The sequence below is a fragment of the Gavialis gangeticus genome, unplaced genomic scaffold (genome assembly GCF_001723915.1).
Source record: "Gavialis gangeticus isolate Ggan-Ray unplaced genomic scaffold, GavGan_comp1, whole genome shotgun sequence".
Lineage (NCBI taxonomy): Eukaryota > Metazoa > Chordata > Crocodylia > Gavialidae > Gavialis > Gavialis gangeticus.
Window position 1 is genome coordinate 149,043,062 of NW_017728992.1, and position 21,044 is coordinate 149,064,105.

At 39.8% G+C, this 21,044-nt stretch overlaps 1 long non-coding RNA gene across 1 annotated transcript in view; it reads left to right on the plus strand.

Annotated features, from left to right (window-relative positions):
* Positions 1-19,611, plus strand: part of LOC109305013 — a 74,983-nt gene extending 55,372 nt beyond the window's left edge. Inside the window, exon 3 of the long non-coding RNA XR_002099534.1 lies at positions 11,523-19,611. This is a non-coding gene — a long non-coding RNA (uncharacterized LOC109305013). The remainder of the gene's footprint in view (positions 1-11,522) is intronic.
* Positions 19,612-21,044: the final 1,433 nt, after the last annotated feature.

Here is a 21,044-nt window from a genome sequence, read left to right on the forward strand (position 1 = left end):
AGGTTGGTCTGACATGACCTGCCCCTAATGAAACCGTGCTGGTTGCCCTTGAGCATCATCCCTGAAGCCGTCCCATCACAGATGTGCTCCTTGAGGATCTTCTCAAAGAGTTTCCCAAGGATAGAGGTAAGACTGACGGGCCTATAGTTGCCTGGGTGCTCTCTCTTCCCTTTTTTTGAAGATGGGGACCACGTTAGCTATCTTCCAATCATCTGGCTCCTGGCCCGAGCACCACGAGCACTTGTAAAGCCATGCCAAGGGCCCTGCAATAACCCCAACTAGCTCCCTCAGCACCCTGGGGTGGAGAGCATCTGGACCCGCTGATTTGAAGACGTCCAGCCCCTCCAGAAGCTCTCTAACCCAGTCCTCCCCAACCTGAGGTCTGGAGGCGTTCCCCTTGAGTCCATCTGGCACAGTGGGGAAGTCCCGGTCCCTGCACAAGAAAACAGAGGTGAAGAATTGGTTAAAGAGTTCCGCTTTCTCCTCTGGCGCAACCACCAGATTGCCCAGCATACTTCGCAGGGGCCCCACATTACCCGGTGCCTTCTTCATCCTCCCTATGTATTTGAAAAAGGACTTTTCCAAATACCAACAAGATATTGTGACCTACTAAAAGCTTAATCTACATAAAATCTATTACTGTGCTTCTTTGAAAAGTCAAATACTGATTTATAAGAGGGACCTTGCTTTCAAATTCATATCTCAAATGAAAGATGCTAGTGAAGACATGCCGGTTCTGCTCAATAGGGCTGTGCGAAACAGCACTGTTTCATTTTGACTTCCATTTCACCATTTTGACGGGACAGTGTTTTGTTTCGAGTTTCATTTTGTTTCAAAAGTACTCTTCTATTTAGTTTTGTCTCATTGAAAATGTTTCACTGTTTTGACGCTGTTTTGATGTTTTGCCCATAGACTATAATGGGGAAACCTAAAACTGTCAGTGTTTGGCAGATTTGGATCAAAACAGCAGGAGTGGTAGCCCCTTCTGAGGGCATGAAGCCTGCCAAGTTTCAAGGAGATATGTCCAGGGGTTTCTGGGAAACTGTACCTCAAGCTGCTGACAAGAAAAACGTGTGTCACATGTGTGTGTGAAGGCACAGTGGCATGGTAGTCCCTGCTGAGGTCACGAAGCCTGCCAGGTTTCAAGGAGATACGTGGATAGGTGCAGGGGTTTCTGAGAAACTGCACCTCAGGCTGCTGACAAGCAAAACTCTTGACATGTCTGACTGTGTATGTGTTAAGGTGCAGCATGGTGAAAACTGCAGGCATAGTAGCCCCTGCTGAATCCATGAAGCCTGCTAGGTTTCAAGGAGATAGGTGCAGGGGTTTCTGGGAAACTGCACCTCAAGCTGCTGACAAGCAAAAGTTGTGACGTGTGTGACTGTGTGTATGTGTTAAGATGTGCTCTCACTAGCACTAGAGCCTCTACACAACATGGTAATGTGCCCCAATGAGGTCTCCTCCTCTCCTAGAACCTCAGTCCAGTCCACCACTTTAAATGACAACAGGTAATAATAACTTAGTAAGCAGCACAGTAGCACCAGCAGCATCTCAGGCAGCCAAACTGTCACAGAGCCTTTCTTTCCTGTCCTTCAGGAGCTTCTTCTCCAGCAGCTGCCAGAGAAGTCTCCCTGCCAGCCCCAGCCCTGGGGCTTAAATGTGCCCAGGGCCTTGTGTCCTCCCGGTCAGCTGACTGGGGAAAGGTACTGGTCTAAGGACTGGGGAAAGGTACTGGTCTAAGGACATGTCACTAGCAGACAAGGTTCTTTGGGTCAATCTAATCTGGTATCTTTTAGCAGACCAACAGAATAGTTACAGATATATATATCTTAACAAGGTTTTGGGTTGAAAAACCTTTCATCAGGCTGAGGAAGCACCTGAAGTTGCTGTGTGTGTGTGCTGTTCCTGGATGGAAGGAATAGTAAAGAAGCCAGAGGCTGGCATGCAATGCAGGCAAGAAAGCCAGTCAGTGAAGATGGAAATGGAGGCATCAGGGGGTGAGGGACAAGCAGGAAGTAGCAGCGCAGGTAAAAGTGGAGAGGTAAAAGTACCTGGGGAGTCAGATGTCAGGCAAGTTGTAGTGTGTCAGAATCCCAACGTCTATATTGAGTCCATCAGTTTCTGTACGTAGGAGGTTGATGAAGTCCATAGACTCATCTGTGAAAAGTGGATGGTAAATTCAAACAAGCACTGAACCTCACCACCAGAAGTCAATTTCCTGCAGCCCAAAACACACTAAATGGATCCAGGCTATGCCATGACAAGACACATAAAGCCTGCCAACAGTATCTCCAGTATGGGGATAGCTTCACAATACAATATGTATCGCCATCAGGGCACCAAGTTCCCTGATGTAAAATACGTGGAGACACCAAGCAACAACTGCACGCCAGAATGAGTGCACACCAAAAATCTATCAAGACAACAACAGAACACCACCTGTGTCCAATCTCTCAGGTCTGATCCTCAAGGGGAATTTACAAACCCCGGCTGCTCCAGATGCCCAAGGTGAAGTGCAAGGCCACCTACGGACCTGTCTTGTGCAGCTCCTCCTGCAAGTACTCTCTGCGTGCCTCATACAGCAAGAGCACCACCGTCCTGCTGAAGGTGGTGCATGTGGGCACTTGGTATGATGGGGCCACGAGTGCCATGAGCCACCTGAACCCTGGCCACTTGACTAAGGAGAAGAGCTTAGCATCTCCACAGCAAGCATCTCCCCAATGCTCTGGGTGATCTTGCTTGCCCTTGCAACATGCCCTGCTTTCTGTTCACCTTTCTCCCACTGTTCCAGAGTGGCCTGCCTCTGCTTTGGAGGGATGGGGGCTTTGGAGTGAGAGGGGGACTTATTTTAGGCACACTCCTGCTGATGCCAGGCTGAGGAGGAGCAAGGTTAAGCGGATGGTGCCTGCAGAGATGCATCAGCATCACCGTGGTGCTCATGTGTTTTGGGAGGATCACCTCCTTGGACCTGCTCGAGATGCATCTGTGGATGCACAACAAGGTGCAGTTGGCCTTCCTAGCCGCCTCCCCACATTGCCGACTCATGTTCATCTTGGGAGTCAATAATGACTCCCAATAATTTCCCCTCCTTCCCCAGAATTTCCCTTGCTAGTGCACTCAGATCCAGCTCCAGCTCTTTCTCTGGCATTGGAAGACTCAGCATGGGAAATGAAATGGGGTGAAGCAGGCTATCATGCTGGTGCTTCTGCTTGTTGTCATGCTGGTGGGGGTTATGGCTGGTGCTCTTGGAGGGGATGCAGACTCAGGCACAGACAGTGGCACTGCTCCCCTTTCCTTGCTGCTTGTGGAAGCCTCATCTCTGCTAGTTGTAGGAAAGAGGCTGCGTCTCAGTTTGGGGGGCAGGGGGAACTTACACCTCTCCTTCTACCGCCTCTTCTGGAAGATAGCTCAGCAACTGAACCCAAGGCAGAAAGCAGGCCAATTCAAACAAGGCTGCCTTTTATGCTGTTTTTCCATCCTTCCCCCAGAGCACTGAAATTGGAAGGGACCTCAGGGAAAGATCACCAGCTATACAATCTATATGAGATCTGTCCTTCCCTTCCCACCTCTTCCCCCTCCCTCTCCTTACTTTCTGTTTCCCTGTGGGTAAACCCAGCTTGAGCTTTGAAACTCAATACGTTTCGAAACTTTTGAAATGTTTCGACTGCCCTCGTTTCATTTCGAGGCTGTTTCAAAGCCCTTTGTTTCATTTCAATTTCACCGTTTTGAGCTTGAAACAAGTTGAAACAGCATTTTTGTGCAACATGTATCTTGAAACATTTCATATACACTTAGAGGAAAATTCTACCCTTTGTAGCTATGAAGGGGCCTCTTTCAGTGGAACCAGTGTGATTTCTGAGACACTTTTCACAGAGAACAGATACTACTTTTATATACAGCTTCACTTTCAATAGGTAAATAATAGACTGTGCTAAAGATCAGGCCATTCTAGGTATCACTATTTTTTTTTTTTACAGTAGCCCCCAGCAAGCCCCATTATTCTAGGCACTGTCCAAACACTTTAAGGAGTGTTATCAGAGTGACACTGGGTGCATTAATGTGCCGTAGTTATGGACAATGCACAGTAACTGCCACTACAGCTTTCTACTAACTCAATGTGCAGTGCTGGCACATGCCTTTTTAGTGATGCTAATGTGCAGTAGACTAATTCTACTGCATATTAGCATAATTTTGCCATGATGTGCTAACACATAGTAGAATTAGTCTACTGTGTATTTAGCGTCTCATGTAGACATGCCCACTGAGTGCTACCTTCAGTGGGAAGATATCTGCTGTAAGTTCCTGGAACTACTTGTGGAGTAAGGCAAAATGTCAGGAACAGTATCATATAATCTGGTTTACAGTAAGACAGAGGCCTTGCCGAAAGGAGGTTACATTTTCAATAGACAAGATACAATATTGCATGGGAGAAGGGTACTCTGAGATTAAGGGCACCTCTACAAGTGCTCCAAAGGATTCTGATTAGGATGCTTTGGAGCAAACTTGATGAATCGAGTCTGTTGGAGTGTTCTCAACAGGATGCTTCAGCACTCTGCAGCACCTCATGTATTCAGCATCTCTGCATTTCAAAATGGTAGTGGGGGCACTTTAACTAAAGCTCATTGAAAGGGCTTTAGTTAAAATGCCCCTGGCATTATCTTGAAATGTGGGACATTGAATACATGAGATGCTGCAAGCATTTTAATTAGAGCCACTCTAAAGGACCCCTCTCCTACCCCATCCAGGAGCATGTGTAAAATGCCCTAAGTGATTTTCCCATGGTCACAAAGGTAGTCTGTGTGAATGGAAGGAATTCGAGTCCTTCTCTCCAGGGCCAAGGCAGCGATAGCAGTTTAGAATAATTTTAGTGCTGCTCCACAGTCTGTTAAATGGAAAACTCTTTCAGCCTTAGAAAATCTCCTTACTGTCCAGCTGGGATGGACCAAGACTATTGCCATACTGTTTGAAGAGCTTGAATGGAGAGAGAAGCACTTTCCAAAGCTAAAATAATTAGTTTAATATATAAAGATAGACATCCTGCATGTAATATCATTAGAGGTGTACAGCTGCTAAATAAACAGGCACACCTGATTAAGCCACTGTCACTTAGAAAAAAATGTGACTAGAATCTCTGTTCCTTCAGTAGCAGATTCTCTTCCCTAAGCCAACAGTGTCTCATACATAATGCACAAATCCATACAACTTGACCGGTCAATGGAATAATTTAATCTTTAGAACTTTCAATTTCTTGTCTCTCAACCATTTAAATTCAATTCTTTTAATTAAAATTTAAATGAGATTACAATTCCCTATTCGAGTTTGTTCAAAGGTCATTAGGGCAATATGGCATTTGGGCAATGTCTTTTTCATACTATAGGATTTGAGAAATCATTGCACAATTGGGCTTTTTTTTTTACTTTCTGTGTAATGAGGCTGAGGTTTTTTCCCCCTTCATTTTTAACTGTTGATTGTACTTGAGCTTAACAAGTAGTATGATGGAGAAAAAGTGCATGTTGTACACTTTCTCATTAAAAGCAAGTATATATCAAACAATGTTTGCTTCCAATAATGTGTTAACATAGCTAAGAAACATTCTTTTTATGTATTTTATTTCTATTGCTTACTTTCCCATCACATTTGTACAGGAGGAATAGTGCTTATTACAGTCCTATTTTCTCTTTCCTATTATACTTGTAATATGAACATTATCCTCATTCACATATTCACACACTTTCAGAGGACTGATAGTCTGTGGTGTAGCAACATTTCTCGGAAGCTAATTTGTGCCTCAAATAGAGGTACAGGCATGCACTAGATGTGGTATAAAGACCTGCTGCAATACTAGGTGCTCAGCTACAGACATAATGCTCACTGAGCATATCTATAGCTGCATGCCATGCAGTGGGGCAGCATGCTTCTGTATTTGCATATGTTTAGCTCTGATAGTTGATGTGCAGATGGGTGGGCTTTATACCCTGGCTTCTCCTTGCCCTTTGGTGTTATTTAAAGGCCAAATGAGGATTAATTTTTCATCAAGATTTGCAGAGGCAGAAATAGTCCTCTTTTGCACCATCCACCAGTCTACTTCCATAAGTTCCATTCACAATCTGGAAAGCTCATAAAGAAAGAGAAAAAGCAGCACAAGATGCAGAGTCAATGTGGATATTGGCCAAAATCTTTTGCATGCTGAAATTGGCTTGTTACTTCTAAGGGTAACTGTTAGACCCCAACTCCATGCAGCGCCCAATGACTAGGGAGACAACGATCCAATTGCTCCTGGATCCAGTTGCTCATTAGCCAGAGCAAGTAGGGAGCAAACACTAGCACACATTGCTCACAACTGCTTTATTCAGAATGGAGACAGCTTTGGGCCAGGTCCAACAAATCAGGGACCTGCCACGAGCAATAGTTCTTTCCACATTTATACACTTTGTTTCATGTTCATTAACATTTACCCCATCTTCGTCCCTCCTTCTGTTCCACCCATTTCTCCTCCCATCTCAAGCTCTGCCTCTGTTTACTGTTTACTTCATTAGCATGGGATTGCCTATGCATTTCACTCATTTATATGCCTCATTTATTTGCTAAGAGTGCATGCCTAAGACTTTGACTCCAGCTTTCTCTGGTTACTCACTGGGTTTTTCTGTTTTCTTGCTGACTCCTCCTTCATCTCCAGGGTCTTGCTTTTGCTTTACCTCCTGATGATAGCTGGTGGGCTGCATGTTGTTGTTCTTCTTACACCATATATTCTACACACTATCTCATTGTTAGAAAAGTACTTCCTTAAGCATTTGCAAGGTTATTTTAATTCATCATTCTGCCTTGTGGTCAGCAGCTTTTGCTGAGACCAGAAAAAAGCCTTTATTTAGCTGCAAATCCAGTGCTCCCCAAGATCCAAATACAGTTACCCTAACACTAACCAGTTTCTAAGGGCACAGATTAGACAATACATGTCAGAAGCTTCACTAGACACATACATTTTCAGCAGTTTATCATCTGTATTTAGAAAGCAGATTTACAAACTACACCCTACTTAAAATAATCGCCTTGAGCATTAATAGTTATACTGAGATACCGGTAGGCCTATGGCTGAACATAACCTTATTTAAGATGGGAGAAGCTTCAGACCTATCATTAGGTAGTGTGGTACTACCCACAATATCATTAGGTAGTAAAATGGGCATTGACACAGCAGCCTGTCGAAACAAGCAGAAACGAAAGGGAGGCATATCTGTTAGAGGAATTGCTGCTCCTGGCAACACATTGCTGGGCATTTATCTCAAGCCTAAGCTCCAGTGGATTCACAAATTAGATATTCTGCCTAACTATTACAATGCAAAACTTGTCAACTGGATACTAAAAGTGAAGGAGTCATGGGGTCAAACAGAGAAGGGGAATGTGATGCTGCAACCCAGGGATAAGGATACACATACCTTGAGGTTGTATGTGTTTTTGAGGAGGGAGGTTTGGTCTTTGTTCTCAGATATAATTACACAATTTATATTAGATAGTCATTGGTTAAAATGCAGAAATAGCCCTTGAAATAATGACTAGAACCTAGATGTCCCACCTACCAAAGGTGTGCTTTCATCACTAGACCACAGTCATGTTCCTTTCTTGCTTGCCTTTTGGTCCTGAGACTCTTGCACTCTTTGCTTCCTAGCTGGGAACAGGAAGGGTCCCCAACCTTTTCCATCATTACGCAGTGGTGTAATTGAGGGCATGCAGGGCACCAAGCCCAGGTGCCAACTTACAGGGGCTCTAGAATGGTGCAGTCCACATGCTGGAGCCAGAAGCAGCCCCATGGCGTTACTACTGTAGCAGTAGCTGGGCAGACAAACACAACACAGCAGCTGCAGCAGTGGGGTGTGCAGACCATGACATGGCAACAGCAGCCAGGGACTGTTTCTGGTTCCCCAGAGTAGGTGAGATACCTCAGGCTTCCTGCTTTTGGCACCTCCTCTCTTCCAGCATGCAGTGGCACCCCTTCCCACCCTGCTGTCTCCCTCTACCATGGGGTTTGCCTAGGGCACAAACACTGCTTGTCATACCTCTGCTGATTAGGGCATTCTCCCTGTAAGTGGAAGTTGTGAATTTGAATGCCATTAGAGGCTGAGCTTGGTCTAAAACCCACTTCATGGATAAGTGCTCTAATTATTAGACTATTGTGTAAAATGTGTGTACCTAGATGAATTTCCAAGTGAAAGTGCCTGTGCATGCTGTGTTTTGTACTAAACCCAGTGCTGTTGGAGTCAGTCAGTCAATAGGTGTGCTCTATGGATGTCTGTTAGATGAGGGATTTTATTTGTTTTTAAGCACCTGCTAGCTCTGATCTGGATTGCAATGGGCTTAGGTACCTATGTACCTTGATTTGGATAATTTCTAATGCTCAGAATCCTAAATTTATGCATCTAGAGAAATTTTCAGCACTAATTGAGACACGTAGGCACTAAAGTGGTTGTTGTCGCCACTGGAGAAGGGTCTATATATGTGTAGGTGAACGTGTGGTAACGTAGGGGCTGGATGCTAAATTCTGTCCACTTCTTATTTAGGAATAATTTGGATCTGACCCTAGGTGTTTAACATATGGTCTTGTAAAATAAACTAGGCATTCCCCTAACTATTACACTGCACAACACAGCCAACCGAACACACAAGAGCACAGGTGATAGGGCACTTAAAAATACGCACTGCAGTGCTGAGTCTAAATTTCCCATGTTGATCTAATTCTAGGTGGAGGATATAGAACTTCCTTGGAAAAGGAACAAGGTGAGTAGAAAGTGTTTGTACTGTGCTACTTTCTAACCTGAGCAAACCAGAGAAAAATGACTAGGAACAAGGATATGCAGTAGGATGCTGCCAGGAATTGTTTCCTCATGTAGAAGCAGAAGAATCATAGCTGTCACTCATGATGGTGTGGATAACCTGCTCTGTGTTAAAATTAAAACAAAGAATATCTACAAACTACAATACAAGAGGCAGATTTAAACAGTGCAGAATGAATCTTTTATCTATCAATTAGAAAACAGACTAGCAAGTCACGGATAACAAGGCTGCCTCTCATGTCACTTCAGGGAAACATTTAAAAATAGAAAAATGCTAGAAAACAGAAGAAACATAATCAATACTGTGATTAATGACAGTAATTTTGTACAAACATCTGGGCAATTAAACATGCTCTTTAGGAGGTGTTTCTTGCAGTGACTTGTGAAGGGATGAATAAATTTCAAACCAAATTTCACATCAATATATTGAACAGTGCAGTGGTACAGATGACCATTTCAGCTTGGAAGCTTTCCAGGAACCAAATATTCATATAAAAATACCTCAAAAAACAATATAACCTCTGGATGTACTCTTCATTCTAGGATGCATTTTTACCATACATCTCCAAGTAGTTGGGTGCATTTATAATACCTGCATTTTAGTTACTAAACAAAAGACTTGTATGTGGATGAGGAAGTTGAAATGAAAAAGTGCTACATCCTGATCTGATCTCATTAGGGTCTTTTCAATAAATGTTGAATGGACCTCTTTTGGGGGACATAGTCCAGAGAGGTGTAGACTACATTTCCCTGTGCATACAAGCTTTTCACTTTGATTTTTTTCTCTACTCATTACCTCCTGTTTTCTGTGTCCTCTACAGAGGACAGAGGTAGGTAGCTACATCAGGTGGGAACTACTGCAGACAATGAGTCAGTACACAGCTCAGCCGTTCTCTGTGGGACTATCACTTGTTTTTAAGGCAGCAGTGGTGACCAACAAAATACTCCGAACACAAGGGAAATTCCAGCTTCAGTCAGAGGGTCCCAATTGTTAGGATTTTTGATTAAACCCTGTGTATCAAAATTATATCCATTTATTAACAATAACTAATATAAAGCCAGTGGGAGAGAAAAAAAAAAGGGCTTGTGTGTATTTTTAAATTAAGGACTGAATACAATATTGAGCAAGCAGTTGAGTGAGACATTCTTCAGGCAGGCACCCACATAATTGTGCAAAGGCATTTAATGTCTAACCTGGAACACTCCTGTCATGCATTTGCAATTGTATTCTTTGTAGAGCTGGAGGAAGTACTTCTAATAAATAATTTACCCAGTAAATTTAGCCCTTTGCAAATTATTCATGGACAGGTTGTGTTTTTTATGGATTTATTCACTGTTTGCAATTGTTTGAACAAGTAGCCCTTGGGTTGTCGGTAAGGTGTCACTATAAATATTTGTTACTCACAATACATGATATCTGATGGATCACTTACATCACAGAGTATTGTTTCTATCTCCTGATTAGATGACCTAAACTTTATAAGAAGAAGCAATTCCTGAAGACCAAACTCCTATATTTGCCCAAAATCAAGTCTTACTTGACTCTGCAAAATTTCAACCATAAAAAATGAATATTTCTGAGAATAATAAGCATATAAAAACAAGATACAACTGGAAACAATTTTTGGAATCTTAACTGACACATTAGCACTCTTCTGTTATGATTCACTGGACTTGTTACTAACAAGCTTTTCAGCTTTTGATGTCCTAAATTAACCAAAAGCCTTTTGTTTTTGAAAGATTTGAGTTTAAGCAACCTCAGCATCAATATTCTCCTTGTCATTCTATTCATAATTGCTGTTCCATTTATCAGGTTCTTTCCAGATTCAGCTCCAATAATGACTTTTCTCTCTATTTTTCTATGGATTTATACTGTGCTCATTACTGTGGTATGTGAACACCTTCTTATACAGTATTGAGTGACATGATCAGCATCTATTCACCAGGTTCATTCTTTGTCTCTCTCATTTTCCTGAAGTGGAAAAACCATGCATGGATTTAAAAAATAATATTAGCAAAGAACGAGGCAAGCAGCTGTGTTTCCCATCTAGAATGAAAAGTGATGAGGTTTGTGGTAGGTCAGAGACTTGGTTGGAGTTTGCTCTGCAGTGCTGGATCATCCCCTGACAAAACTCCTCTTGCAACTGTCAGAAACTCTCAAGCTTTAGAAGTACTAAAGCCCTTCAGCTTGTTTCCAATCGTTTTGGCTATGTTCCTGGCTTCCCAAAGGAAATGTGTTTGAATGCACACACATCACATTCTTCAACTCCTTATGACCTGAAAAGAAATACATTTCTGGTGACACAGGAGGAACCTAGACCACATCAAGCCCCTAGTCTGAATGTTACAAGAGCTCATATATCCAGTGCCTTCACCACATTTTATTTACAGACCCATGAGCATATATGAATACTCCCCCATATGAAAACTATTTCAGGAAAAGCAGTGGCCTGGTAGAAGTCTCTTCAGCTATTTCCCCCAATCTGAACAATTAGACTCCATTTTTCATTTACACTGATCCTAGTATTTTTCTTCCTTTCACCCAGGAAATTGAAAAAAATCAGCTCTTTTATATAACTTTTATGGTGGTTATAACTAAAGGCCCACAGGATGTTATCATAATCTCTCCATTAATAATGTGTTCTTATTCTCTGTAAAAAATGTGTTCTTATCCTCTGTCTCATGCTTCCTTTTCAGCTTTTGTTAGAAAATTAAGTGGTTCTTCCCAGTTTGCATGCAGAGACAAACAGGGGATCTTTAAGTGGCATCACTGTCTGCTTCCTTTTCTTCCTTGGTGTTGTGGTTGGCTGCAATTCCATATGGGACCTAAGGAGTGGTAATGGAACTACACAGAGTAATACAGAATTAATAAAAACACAATGCCTTTAAGAAACGGGTTTTTTTTTTCTGTTTTCTTATTTATTGACAGATTTTTTTTTAATTACAACACAATGAAACGATGGTAAGTACATAAGATGCAATAGTATAAAAAAGCCATTTTACCCCTCCCCTTGGTTAAGACACTTACAGCAGACAAGAACTGCCCTACCCCAATCCCCCCTCCTCAAATGAAAACAAAAATAAATATAAATTAATAAATATAAAACAAATCACTGCACAGCCCTTAACTCTTTGATTGCCATGGCAAGAACCATAGTGATGATTCTAGCATGTGACTTTTTTGTGGTTAAATGTTGCCCCAGCAGTCAAAGGGTTCTAGCATTGTAAACATAAGTTCTTTGTTGAAAATGTTCAGTCATGTTAATGGTCTACAGCAATGCGATTAATATCATGACCCCTTGACCTTTAATGATGCAACATTATAAGGAGTTAAAGAGATAATAGCTTGGTGAGCTGTTACGTAGATTAATTAACCCATTTAACAATGCACTATGAGGCCTTGATTTACTAATAAAAGACAACTTGTGTATAATAAAACACTGTTCAATGCATTGATTAATAAAATCAATGAAAAAAATCAGTCTAAGCACCACAAAATTTTGCCTGATTATATCTGACAGTCATAATACACTTTAGCACCATTTAGTCAGCCTTGCATTTGCACACAAACAAGCTTTGTGTTTGTCAGTAGAAGCTACCTGAAAGAATAACATATGCCAGTTATAAAAAAGTTACTGTATAGAATGCTGTGTGAACCAAAAAAATACATATATATATAATATAATAAGATGAAATTTAGTTGCGAAAAGCCAGTAAATGCTCCAGCTCCTTTTTTTGCTAACGCACATAATGAGGCAAATTCTGGCATGGAATGCATGTGTGTCAATGCAGCAAAAAAGAATATGGTGAGAAAATGTGCAGCACGCTATGAAATCATTATGTTTATATTCTGAAATATTTGCAGGATTTTGTAAAATTATCTGATCAACTGCTGTGTGGGTCAGAGAGCAGAGCTTGAAAAGAGTCATGGTTTATTCAAATGTGGATTATGTTATATGTAAAAATACATGCAAATCTGTCCTAACCATACCAAAAGCCATGTCCACATATGAAAACCTCACTGAGATTGCTAATTTTGTCTCAGAGACGGAGTAAAGAAAACATACCACAACACAGAAAGAAATAGTAACCAGTACTTAACGTGCCAGGGCCGAATCAGTTTTTGAAGCAAGAGCAGCTAATAGGAACTAGATGGAAAGCTAAAAAGCTGCTAAGATCAGCCCAACATGCAACAACCAGAACTGAAGAGGCAATCAAGTTATGACAGACAGCAGGGCAGAAAGCTTGCAGCGTAAGCAGGATGCCATTCAGGAACAAGCAGTAGATACAAAAAGAGTATGCAAAACAATGCAAACCTATCATATAAATACATGCTAAACCCTGACTGACAACCTCCTGTGCAAAGCCAGCCCCTGTGCATCCAGAAACTTTTCTGTCACACTATAGACCTACAACATCCAGACACATGGCCGTCCCTGAAAGCTGCAAGTTAACATTGCCAGTGTCCTGAACCCTTATGTGTGGTAGCAATTGTCACAGAGAGATGTGCATAAGAATGTTATCAAGTATGAATTACTAGGGATTAGAAAACAAAATGCCTAGACAGGAAAGCATTTTACATCTAATAATGTTGCTCAATATGCTTAACCTTGAAACAAATATGGCTGATGTGTATGAATGAACCAATTTGTCACAACATTTTAGATTGCCTATCTTCAACACAGTTGATGGGCATCAGGACCTAGCACAGAAGGAAAGACAGTGCAAGGAAGAAAGGTTAAACCCAATGAATGGAGCCACAAGGAATGTGAGCACTGTTGAAATACAGCCTTCTGGACTGGCCAGCAAACACAAGACCTGACATGAGTGAACCACAATTGACTGACAGCAAAACAATATGCTGCTGCCTTAGCATCATTAACAAAAGGTGTGTGAAACCAAGCATAGCAATCCACTCTGCGATGGCTAATGTAACATGAACAAGACATTTTTTTTTAGAATGGCTTAGAAAATGAGAATTGCCAACAGATATTAACATTCATGATCAAATACTTGGGTGTTTGACTCTGATTGTGAATCCACAGATGTAATAAATCTGACCAGGAGATAAGAAACGTGGCACCATAACACATGGATATGTTTGGAGTGTTGAATTGTGTAGCATCATTGCAGTGGAAAATGCGTGGAAGCTTTAAATTTGTACACAGTGTGTGCTTGAATAACAAGAGTAACCATTACACTCCTGGTAGACCAAAAAAATTGATTTCTATCTGACAGGCTTTTTTTTCCCTCTGTATGGCCAAATAGTAAAATTGTATTTCCTCCACCAAATCTATGTAATTAACAGGTTGGGTCTTACTATTCTAGCTAAATCACCCAACCTGTAGAAAAGTACATTGGAGAAAAACAATGGATGAGAGGCTTGCACATACTTAAGTCAAGTGCTCCTCACCATGACAAGTTTTTTTTAAAACTTGGATTAAAATTGGCTTGATCAAATCTATATGGAAAGATCTGTGGTTGGAGTGGATAAATGACAAGTTCTCTCTAGTACATTTTCAGTCAGTTTTATGCTAAATGTGTTAAAGAGCCCTTGGGCTTGCTGCCACCTTTTCACTTCATGGTTAATAACATCAAGAGGGAACAATATTGGAGGCATTGTTGCTGGTGCCCATTGTTGCTTAGTGATAAAGCCTAAAAAAGAGATTATTAGGCCCTTACTCAATAACTTGATACTGATGTTCTAGTAGACTTTCTCTAGCATACATTTTATATAAAATTTTCAAGGCAGTGGTTGAAGGCAACTCTGGGCATAGTTAAAATGAGGTTTCTTTATTCCTGTCAAACTGGTTTCAGGCAGGGGGATAAACTGTTCTTTTTGCTGGTTGGTATCTTCTCCTAGAGAAGCATAATGATTGGGTGCCCATGCTAATACTTTTATGTCTGTCATCATCTTTTGAACTGAATGAATGCCTGTTTGAGTCAGCTGTGGACACTGGCAATAATGGAAGAAACAGTTCATGAATAGATTAATTCAGGGTGAAGGTGAATAACTGCATTCATCACAATTGTGAACCAAGGACTACCACCCTCAAAAATAAGGGGCTACATATTTTGTACAATGAGTATGTAGACACTGGTATAAGTCTATAGGCTTGTTTCCATCCAGCCACAAATAAGACAGTAATATTGAGTGAACGTTAGTTGTAGATGTTTCACCAAGAGTGTTATAGAAATAAAGCAATGTCAACTGGATAAATATTGAATAGATGTCTGATACCACTGTGGAATTCTTGAAAACTGGAATCTTATCCAAATTGTGTATCAGTGTTTAACATGAGAATGATGCTAACATGATTTTAATAATATTACCTCAATTACTTCCAATTCAAGTCACCACAGATATTAATAACCAACAGTGGCCACTGTAGGGCACTGAACTTTGTAGTGTCTAGCTTTAGGGGCATGGCCATGGTTTGATATCAGTTGCTCATATGCTTTCATTAAGGAGCAGTTAGATATGTAGACAGAAACCAGAATTTACATCACACATATATGAAATGTAGTCTCATCATGACAGTTAAGGTAGCATATGATCACAACAGCACTACTGGCCATTGACGTCTTCTGGAATGAATCCCATTGTGATTGTCATCCTAATACACTTATCCTTTTTATACACTCAGACACCTGACATAAACAAAGAGTGGTCATGTTGGAGTGATCTAGCCTTGGTGCTCCAGAAAACATGCAAAAAGCAAGGATTTTTGTAGGTGATATCTTTTATTGGACTGTAAACAAGGAGTCAAACATTACTGGCATTGCTGAGATAATGTGATCAGGAACAGCAGGTCAGCTTTCATTTTTATGTTGCAACAGCTATGAAAAGAACAAATGGTGGGTGTACTAGTTTGCACTTAAATTCAATGTATGCCATTTTCTAATAGCACTTACTTAGATATGCCCAGGTATCATTCCATACAAGAGTGTGAGCACTATTAGTAATTACTATATACTGCTGACCACTACGCTTCATCTCAAATTAGGCATGACAAACTGGTTCGTCATAGGCATAGGTAGTGTGGCTCTTTGTCATGGTGGTGCCAAACTACCTATTAAGGGTCACTACAGTATATACATGATTAATAACTGATGGGAGTACAGTATATGCAACTATCTATGTCATGAATGTAGAGCTTTAGTATGTGAATGCAATGAGATTTTAGTATCAGAAAAAATGTGACTGTACAATGTGACTCACTATCCTTTGTAAACGTTTAATTTCTATTAGCAGGGGACTGATTTGAAAGTATAGTGTTCCTAATGGGTGAGAGATGAGATGTATTATCAGACACTGATAACTCATTTTTTTCTGGCGTGTAGCATACAGAGCTGTTACATGGATATCTGAACACATCCCCATATTGATACAAAGGGAAAGCATAAATGGCATTTATTTATTAGACCACTTGAAAGGATGTGAAAGGATGTTGCTGCAGATTGCACTGGGGGGACAGGCCATTTAATAAGTAGTATTATTTTATATATTAGTATCATTTAATGAAATAGAAGCAACTGTTCATTGTACATTATAACTGCAAGAACTGACTGATGAGAGATGCTAAATTCAGGTTTGCACCCCACCCAAACATTAAGGAAAAGGAAACAAAGACATGCTGAGTGGCTACATGCCACTGTTGCTGATGCCATGGAACAGCCATTTTTTAATATGAGATCTTGTAGTTTGACAAGGTCAGGATTACTACTGACTAATCAAAACTCCATGGTTAGTCTGGATTGCTCATCCCAATAATGATCTGTGGATGCTGCCATTATGCATAAGCTTATGAAGCCATGTTGCATAGCTTTCTAGGCAGAAAGAGTAGTACATAAGAGTTACCATGTGTGTGTTTTTCCTGTGGCATCCTTTCTACACTGCAGTGCATGAATAGGCAGGTATAGCTAGTACTCTCTAGTAATTATACTTGTTTCAGTAGCTATTACTGGTGTGTTCAGTTTCATCATTCTGTAGCACTTCCTTGATCACACACTGCAAGACTACAGCAGTGCATAAGGTTTTCAATACCATGCCTGTGCTCAGTGTGTGTTCCATGCCAGGGGATGCTGTATCTAATAATTTTGCATTCACTTTGCATTCACAAACATTAACAAAGTGACAACAATTGGTAGCCGATATGCTAAAACTTATGTATATTAGGAGAAAGAGGTATTTCCTAAGCATGTTTCTATGATTAACTTTGGAACAATGGTCTTAGGTAGTGGTAAGATAAGGCAGTGATTACAATAGTGACATACTAATGTTCCTCAGGCATCTGGAACTCAAATCGTCAGTGAGCTTTCTTAGCTATTCATATATGTATCATATAACATTGCAACATACAGTTTCTACATTGTGTCACAGTAGAAGGTGCCCTGGGGTCGGCTATTACATGAACCTATTGATGGTAACGTACTGATCATGACTGTTAATACTGGTTATGGGGTGCAACACCTCAACTGATACCAATGCCTCTCCATATCAGCTCAACCTTTGTGCCAACTATTAGGCAGGACACAAGAATGAAAAAGACAAATGAAAAATGATCATGTGTTATCATGATGTTTAGTAATAGGAGCATAATAAGAAAAGCTCTGTTGATCTACACTGAGTATGCTATGGTTGCTACTTTTATATAGGTTGTGTGTGTGTATGCATTCACTCCAGGGGATCAGCCTCATCTTAAACGGCCACTATTATGCCACTACAAGCAGCATACTGTGAACTAATAAAGTTCAGTGTTACAGTGTGTGTCAATAATGATTTTGCTGTATCACTAATTGTGACTATCAGTTCCTTGGTATATGTCTGGGAACAATATGATTTACACCCTAATTTGACCTCCAGTTAGACATTTGGCCATGCTGCCCTTTCTAAGGATGCCTTTTTAGGTAGCTGATGGTGCTGCAGTCATTTGTTTGTGGGACTCTAAGTAGCATACCCAAAAGGTCACATATAAATGTAGAAAACAGCCGGTCCTGTTGTTGGTTCCTTTTATTGTCTTCTTGGGTGGGTGAATGAAGTTGTTCTGCCTCAACACAGCATCATCCATTTCTGGACCCAATGCCAAACTAGCAGATAGGCCAAGCCTGAATTTACATGGGATGTGGGTCTGCAGCAGAGAGACCCCTGAGATTGTGCTTTAGTCTGGTCCTACTGTGATGGTTTCAATTTATTTTATCATGCATGTGACAGTTGAATGCATAATGTACGGAGCATGCACTGCCGAGTCTGTTATGCGTCTTTTCAAGCCTTGCCCCACCAAGAATGCAAATGTGAAAAAAGCTAAATAAAAATGTTATGCTTTCATTGCTTCTAGGCAGATCTACTTTTCTGCTCTATGCACTTTTTCCAACCAACAAGCCAGAATTTGATTCGATATAATTAGGTACCAAAGGCTACATTTAACTAACTGTGACATAAGCTAACAAAAAGCTGAGGAAATTGAAGTTAAATCTTATAGTTTATTCTTATTGGGATAGGGATTCTGGGAGGAGGGTAAAACATAAACCAAGTTATGAGATAAAGGGAGTCTGGCTCTTAACTTTGAAGTTTCCTAGCTCTTGTCATTTGTTTCATAACCTAAACCTTTTCTTCTTTTGTTTTTTAAGATTTATAACATGATCCCCCAACCCTTCTCTGAAAAAGATAAATAAAGATAAAATGTCCATAGGAAGTTATAAAATGTGTATTGTATTTATTCAGGAAATTTGAAAGGGCTCCTTTGGATCCCTTTTGAATCTCCATTCCAGCCCATCAAGTAAACATTGGCGTACATATTTTCTTAAATTTCTTTTCTGGTAAAAGTTAATTTCTGCATATAGTAAATAACTTTTTTCATAAATTCATAGGTTAGAAGGCCAGAAAGGACCATTATGATCATCTGACCTCCTGCATAACACAGACATTGGACTCCAGATTTAAGCAACCTACTACATTCAGTTTAATAGCCTGTAGCAGATTGACAAAACCCATTTTTCATATTGTAGTTATTCACAATATGGATTGTAACAATATTAATATGGAGATGTCTATTAAAAACATTACGAAAAATGTTACTGAACATGACCAGTAACCAGAATTTCAGAACTCAAAGCAGGTATTTTATTTTTCCCCCACTGATGCTAATAATTCTAGACTCTATTGGGTCCTGACTGTTTATCAGATTTCATTTTATTAAATTATAAACTATTTTTGACTTATACAAGTTCAAAACTAAACCCAGTAAAAAAATTTATTTGTGCTGAACACCTATAATTTAAAACAACCACACACATATTTCGGATACTAGGCCAAACACAAATTACTCCTAGATTTTTAAGCCTGAAGCAAATTTTAATGGCTGTGTTATAACCTATTGAAAATAGAAGTATACCATAGAAATGCTGACACAACCTTAGCCTGCATGGCATAAACATGCCAGTACAGTGCTCTTATTATCCCTCTCTCTGTATATAATATATATATATGCACTTTTAAGTAAAAGAAAATAGATTGAAGAATCAAGTTATTATGCATCCATGTATCTATGTTGTACCAAGCACTAGATTATCACACTTACCTTTCTGCATAATTACTGTAAGTTAAATTCTCCAAATACAAACATTTTTGTTACCCTATCAATGTACAAGTCAACATGCTCAGTACTTCATTATCCTCAGGGAAATAGTTGCACAAAAAGTCAAAGCTGCCATGAGAGAGACTTTGAAAATGAAGTGAAATTTCCAGGTGAGTCAGAAAACAGATAAAATGCTGTTCTGTTTTAAAGATAATATCACATTGTTTAGTTTTCCTATTGCAGAGGAAAATCAAATGCAGATTAAATACTTTTGTCAGTGTTTTCCACCAACTATCCAAGGGGCAAAATCAGGAAAAGTATGAATTATTTTGTTCTGTCTGTAGCAGAACATAAATTTATAGCTGTTTGCTGACAACACAAGTCACTTAGTGGATTAAAAATATATGACAGACAGGCATAGTCTTTTGAATTTACTGAATGAGCTGATGTGCAGTAAATATTATCCTATGCTCTGTAACTATGACTAAACTCTAAATTTTCAGCAACAACTGAAATGGATTTAGGGCAGCAATGCTATGGGCTGATACTGGGGCACTTCTAACATACAGTATACAGTACCTCTACAAAACATTTCCATAATGCCACCTGCATTGCATATTTACTGTAAAACTATACCTCTTTTCTAACTGTTCATTTTTTTAGCTGTACGTACATATATCTGTTTATGCTCTAAGAAATAACAGTTTGCAATGCTTTATAGCATGCCACACATGATTTTAAAATAAGTCCTCAAATCAAAATCAAATCATGTAATTGAACAAAAAAGGCATACTATTTTTTCATGCTATGCTCAATATAAATATAAATTCAAGGCAGTCAAGCTATCCATTACCAAAATAATAATAATAATATATATATATGTATATATACCTACACTCTCTAAAAAATGATCTAGTAATGTAGATTAGGAAATCAGTAAGAAATTGGTTGACTCTAGTATAAAAATTTTGTTTTATGTAAAAGCCAGTGCTGACTGTTTCAAGTATTTTAGTATTTTTCCTATATGTTTGTCATTAATAACTACTTATTTGTAGAAATGACTCATTTTATACTGAAAATTGTATTCAAGCTAATAAAAATTCACTTCTACTGTAGCTCATTTTTAGAGTGTGCATGTATACATAGCAAAATATCCATCTACAGATCTACCATAACTTTTTTGTTGCTGTCACTTCCTTTTCTAAGAAAACAGTTCAATGCTTTCTATAACCTTGGATAATGAATATCAGGCTTTTTAAAAAGAAAAAAACAATTAAAACTGATTTGTAACACCAGATTCCCTTCAGTTTGTGCCAGTTAGCAAGTTAAAGGTCAAAGAGCAAAGACATAGGATGGTACACTTTAAGGAAATTCAGACAGTGAATCTGTTCACAGAAGACAATGTTTAACATGGTAATGACAGTCAACAGATCAATAATCAAGTTCAAGGCAAGCTGTTCATTGTTTCAAAAGCTACTCCCCTCAAATCCTGGCTTTCATAAAAAGCCAGGTGTCTGACTCATGGGGTGCATTCGTTCTGACCATCTTTAATAAGTTCACAGCCCAGCGACTGTAAAGCCTATCACTGCAAGAAGCAGCTCTTAAAATCAATAAAGAGGTCTGTCAGTTGGTGACTTTTCTC